We start from the raw sequence: 6,365 nt of genomic DNA, 5'->3' as shown, positions 1-6,365 counted from the left end.
TTTATGATGGCTCTCCTGATTCTCTTTCACCAATCCACTTCTTTCTTTCTTCTCTCTCCTCCCTCCCCCTTTCCTTTGGGGAGGGCCAAGGAGTCAGTATACAGAGTATACATACAGTGAGCTGCGCTATAGCGCCTCGCTGTAGTTCCCGTATATGTATCACGCCAAGCTATACATGAAGGGAAAGGTGCATAAAAGAGCTACAATCCACATGAATAAAGATCAAACTCGGAACTCGGCCCTTGCCCATCTCTGGGATTCTCGTATCTCTTTTAGTCTTGGAGTACTTTCAGATTCATGACATAAGAGTCCGAAAGTAAGCCGTATTGGGCAATCCTTTGCTTCGTCATTCACGTCAGATAATCAACGTGTCTGAATCCTTTTTCACGCGTACGATACATTTATGGATATAGCTCAATATAGTATTCTTATCCTGTGTGTGCTATCGCAAATAGTGGATTATATCTGAAACTAATGCAGAGCGCAAGCATGTCGCTAGCCGCCTAGCATCGGCTCATTGAGCTTGCACGCACCGTTCGATGTTTGCTTTCTACTCAGCTACACACACAGAGTACTGCACTTTGTTGATACGGGGATTTCTTGATACTGCGCATGCGCCATGACGTATTTCATCAATATGCATGAGTCGTAATGAATATGCATGATTCGAACGGTGTTCTAATATCAATTTATTTTTTAACCCGAGAGGGCGTCAATAAGAAAGTTCAAACTTTTATCGTTTAACCGAGATTTGTTATAATATATGTTTCACCCCTCAATATCATGAGAATATAAAAGTTATGCAAGTTTCTTTTCCGTGATAAAATAGAGCAATAATATAGGTATTTAATGAATGTAATAATTTCAAAATTGATTCATTGCCCTTGTCTGAGATCAACCAATCATACACTATACCTTTAATTTGTTTATTTATCATAAAAAATAAAGTAACTATAAAACCTTATTCATGCTACCAAATGGAATAACAGCTGGGGCCCAGTGCAGAAAGAGTTGTATTTAAAAGCAACCCATAGGCAGTAATCTAAAGTAAGGTTTAACTGAGACCACGGTCTAACTCTGCCAAAATCATGGGGAGCAATAGATTTAAAAATGTTGTTTATATTGAATATATTTCTTATGTTTACTATTTTGCTTCCCTTTGCTTTTATATTGAAGAAAAATTCTTCAAAATACTTTAGTTATCATCTAGACAATGTGGGTATCATATGAGTTAATACATTGGATGTGTAAAGTTAGGTATTTGTGCCCTAATTGGCTCTCCATAGTTAGACCACAACTTTAAACCAGAGTTTAATTTAAACCCGAGTTCAGAATACGGGCCATAAACTCAAGCACAGGTCCATATGATTCTGATTAGGTGAAAATCATGTTGTGTTTGAATGCCATTCTTTGTGCAACAGGCACCAGATCAGATACAGTAATGGTTTCAAAAGTTCTGCAAGGGTTGTATACCATTATGAAAGACTTTTCCAATGGAAGCAGTAAAGTATCCATGTTCTTTGAAGTGTTGTGGTAAAGTAGTGTAGTTTCCTGCTGCATCCCTCCAATAAGAGTAGAAATCATAGAGCTTGGTGGTATCAGGTCTCCTACTAGTTAGGAATGATATACGACTGGGTCCACACACTGCTTGCTGCAAGACAATCATACAAAATAATTACAGCCTGGTTCCATGACATTTGCTCTGGCGACAATTGCTCCCCTGTAAGTTCAACACACTAATGGAATGACGAACCCTGGATGTAACACTGTAACTTATCCTTAACCTAACATAAAACCCTATTGCGACCCTAACCCTACATGTGTATCTTAGATGAAATAAAGCCTGGATTGCCACTGTCGTGTCACCGTCTCCGTAACAAGGTGTCCAATCTACACCCCTACCTAGGCTACAGCATAAATTTTACAGAGCTCAAAGCAAGTACATAGGAATTTTGTTCAGTAGGTAGGAGGTGGATAGTGGCAATCTAAGTGTCTTGTCATGGGTTCCAAACCTTTTCATGGTTCAAAGTCTGGGGATTATTATTTAGGCATCTCAAAATGTAGACATTTTTTAAGTGAGCTTACTAAACAAAAAAATAAAAATAAAATTTAAGTGTCAGGAGACAGGTTATAATGGGTCAACACATAGTAGATTAGGGATGATTAGCACTAATACCAGAAACAGAATTCATCAAATTCTCTGCATAAAATCCCTGAATAATGACAGTTTTGCCTTTGATATATGCCCATCCCATGACTTGATGGATCAATCAAAACTTCATGTGGAAGTTAATCATTCAATGTCCATTTCTGCCAGTTAATTTGGGTAAAACAGGATTTGTTATAGTATTTCGGGGGAGGGAGGGTGGGGGTGATTCCACTTCAACCAACTTTGAACTGTACGCTTCTTTTCCTCTTATAATTGATGCCTCAAGCATGGGTTAACAAAGGTCAGCAATGGTTGACCGTAGACATTGGCCCATATTTTGAAGTCAGGTTTAACTTAGAGTAGACCACGGTCTAACTCTGTACTAAAATTATGGGATGCCAAAATATAAAAATTCTGTTTTAATATATTTCTTCTTATATTTACTACTTTGGTTTCGTTTGCTTTCATAATGAAAGTACTTCAGATATCATTCACAGACACTTATGGATAATTTGAGTGTCAAATGAGTTAATAAATTGGATGTGTGCTGTTAGGGATTTGTGCCCCAATTGGCTCTCCATAGTAAAACCACAAGTTTAAACCAGGGTTTAATTTAAACCCGAGTTCAGAATACAGGCCATTGTGGTTAACTTTGAAATATTGCGCTATGTATGTACAGTGTTTGACATTTGCACAGTGTAGAATGAGTACCAATTGTAGCACATACTGTAGCTGCATAATGTATTTCATCGTCAATCATCAAGTACTTGCTTGATCAACCATGACCTCAATCATGATTGAAAAATAATCAAATTCTAATTGCTATTAATTCTAGTCTTTATAATTCAAGCATTTGGAACTGCTATTTATTTATATAGCAAGCCTTGACTTGGACCGTAAGCTTCCACTCTGTCCTACAGGGAGCCTATAGATGTCGTAAAATTAAATATTAATTATCAAAAGTAAAATAACATCTTCATCAAAATATAGGTCTTGGTATACAATTCTGTTTGATTTCTTACCCTTCATATGGGAAGCATGTATTTTCTGCTGTACATAGTCATCTAGTTACCAACTATACTGTGCTACATATATTTTTTTTTATCTACAACTCACATCTATTTTCTTCATTCATCTTATATCTACATTGTTTGTACTATTCCTTGGGAATTCTGACGTGTTTCAATGAGGCCAATTTCTTCAAGCACTACTACCCGGGTACTGTAAAAGATTATTATCATATATATGATTAAATTATGAACATTGTACCCATATATATACTCTGAATGTGAATTGATGTGGATGAGATATCCATGAGCTGAATTGCAGGTCAACCAACCAAGCAATGGTGAGAATTTGATTGAATTTATTTATGTTGGATATCACTGCAATACCCAACAATATTAATATATCAAAGCAATTAAAATCATCTTGGCATAATGAATACACACAACCTTTGGGGACTAGGTCCCTCACACTGTGTGCATGTTTGCTAGCTGTCTGTGTAGGCATATGTATGTTTTACAATTCCTCAGACGGATTTCAGCTTTCTAACCTTGACTATTAAAATGTCTTACCTGAGCCATTGCATGCTGGAAAACAGCAGATTGTGATGCAAGGCCATCAATATTAGGAGAAATAATAGGACCACCATAGCTAGAGAGAGAGGGTCGGAGATCATCAACCACGATGAACAAGACATTGGGTCTGCCTGTAAGGAGAAGAAAACATTGCAGGAAACATGAACAGGGTGGGACATAAGCGCTTGCCCGATTGCCCGGGCAAGTAAAAGTTAGAGTCGGCAAGTGTTTTGAAGCAAAAACAAAAACTGCTTGCCCAATTCGGGCAAGCAAAATTCTACTATTAGGAGTGGGCTATAAGCTATACATGGGTCAAAAATACTTTTTTTTTGTAATTTCAATATGACAACAGTTTTTTTTTATTCCTTGTAATGTATCTCAACATGAAATGACAATATTTTTTGTCTCATTTCTATGACACTGTAGTTTATAAATTATATACAGGCCTTGTCATATGCCATGGTGGTCAATGCATGGATATATGCAGTGTAGTATGTACAGTGCATTGTACACCGTATAGCCCCTATGGATAAGTGACATTTTCTTTTATTTGATAAGATATATTTCACAAATATCCGTAAACCCAAAGTGGAGGAATAAAAGCAATATAGCTATATGAAGCTGCTTGCTATTGTTGACCTCGTACCATCTAATATCCCAGAACCCCAGGATGATAAAACCTACTTTTTGGCTGAAAAAAGGCTACAAAAATTGAAAAATTTAGGTATAATTACCTTTTAACTCTACAAATAATGGTTTAAAAGTACTTATTATAGGAAAAACAAATTGCCTGCCCCCCAAAACATATGAATAGACACCAAAACCAGATAAATTGACCACCAAATAAAAAAGTTGTGGCCAAAACTGTGATTTTGGGGGGTTTTGGCGGCCATTTTGGATTTTGGCCCGGCACACTTTTTTCTCGGACCCGAGACAAAAAATATTGTCATTTTATGTTGAGATAAGGTAAAAGGAACACAAGAAAACTGTTCCAACAGTAAAACCAAAAATCACCCATTTATAGCCCACTCCTACTTCTACTTCTTAGTTTGTTTAATGCTTTATCATATATACTTATATGTCTTTTGCACATTATCAGTTGTTCCCCATTCTTTTTCTTTTTTCCCCCCACTCTTGTGCACCAGTTTATTAAGCCTTTCTTTGTAACCTGTTTGACCCACCTCTCACTAATTCTCTTGTTTTTCATCCCATTATCACTGTTTTGTTCCAGATCCTGTTTGATGTTGCCTGCCTCATTATTTTAATCCCTCTTGGCTTGAGGTCTTTTACTGGCCTTACTTACACTAACTTCCCTTTGTGTCTGCCTACTCCTTTTCTTTCATCCCCTTCACTAACCTGATTGGTCTTCTCTACTCACTAATGCCCCTTTTGTCTCCTTGTTTCTAGTGTTGCTGTAGCTTGTTTGTGGTCTATATTATGGTTGTTCCACTTTATATGTTTGTCATTTTGCCTCGACGAAGATTCTGCTAGGATCGAAAGCTTAGGCCCCCTTTTTGACTTTCGAAATTATATTTTAGAAAGATTCCCCATATTTCACCATCAAAATATAGAAAAGAAAAAGAGACAAAAAAAAGCAATATCATTAATTTGTTCTTTCAAAAAGTTTATAATTCGAATTGCAAAATTTGCGCCATTTTCTGCAATAAACACACAGCTCAGAGACGTACACACACACACAGAATCAATGGCTGTCTAGCATACCTAGCTAGCTAGGGCCTAGTCCACGCAGCCGATGCATGTAGTTAAGTTTCTATGGAGTACGGTGCTGCACGAACGAAGTTTGCTCTGGAAGAAATCTCCCACAGAAGTGACAGAACTGTCAAAATTCACATTTCTTACCAATGAAAATTCTTGTAATGTCCATATTTCCTAACAAGTGGAACGCCTCTGGCAGTCTCGCCTGCATTACGCAATTTAATATTGCAGCAGTGCTAACTTTGAAAACTACTATAAAATAATCATTCACAAAAACATCATTCATAATTTCATATAATGACATAATACCACGTTCATTGACCATAAATGACATTTGAACGGAGACTTAGGACTGTCAACTACACCCATGTCCACATTTCATTCACTCTATCCATAAACTTTCAAAGTTATGATGGCACTTCAACAATTACCCCAACATGGCCTAAGTTCATTGACCTTTAATGACCTTTGACCATGGTCATGTGACCTGAAACTCGTACAGGATGTTCAGTGATACTTGATTACTCTTATGTCCAAGTGTTATGAACTAGATCCATAAACTTTCAGAGCTAGGATGGTAATTTAACATATACCCCCAACACGGCCAAAGTTCATTGACCTTAAATGACCATTGACCATGGTCATGTGACCTGAAACTCGCACAGGATATTCAGTGGTACTTGATTAACCTAATGTCCAAGTTTCATGAACTAAATCCATAAATTTTCAAAGTTATGATGGTAATTCAACAAATACCCCCAACTTGGCCAAAGTTCATTGACCCTAAATGACCTTTGACCTTGGTCATGTGACCTGAAACTCAGGCAGGATGTTCACTAATACTTGATTAACCTTATGCCCAAGTTTCATGAACTAGGTCCATATACTTTCTAAGTTATGATGTCATTTCAAAAACTTAA

At 37.0% G+C, this 6,365-nt stretch overlaps 1 long non-coding RNA gene across 2 annotated transcripts; it reads right to left on the bottom strand.

Annotated features, from left to right (window-relative positions):
* Positions 1–676: 676 nt before the first annotated feature.
* Positions 677–5,250, bottom strand: LOC135157717 (uncharacterized). 2 transcript variants are annotated; one of them, XR_010296687.1, is made up of 3 exons: positions 5,086–5,250; positions 3,727–3,860; positions 677–1,651 (listed from the first exon to the last, which is right to left on the bottom strand). It is a non-coding gene; the product is annotated as an uncharacterized LOC135157717 (long non-coding RNA). The 2 variants fall into 2 exon arrangements; XR_010296688.1 differs by having other exon boundaries at positions 5,108–5,250.
* Positions 5,251–6,365: the final 1,115 nt, after the last annotated feature.

This window comes from Lytechinus pictus, unplaced genomic scaffold (genome assembly GCF_037042905.1).
Source record: "Lytechinus pictus isolate F3 Inbred unplaced genomic scaffold, Lp3.0 scaffold_19, whole genome shotgun sequence".
In the NCBI taxonomy this organism is placed as follows: Eukaryota; Metazoa; Echinodermata; class Echinoidea; order Temnopleuroida; family Toxopneustidae; genus Lytechinus; species Lytechinus pictus.
This window is presented reverse-complemented; position numbering and strand designations above follow the sequence as displayed.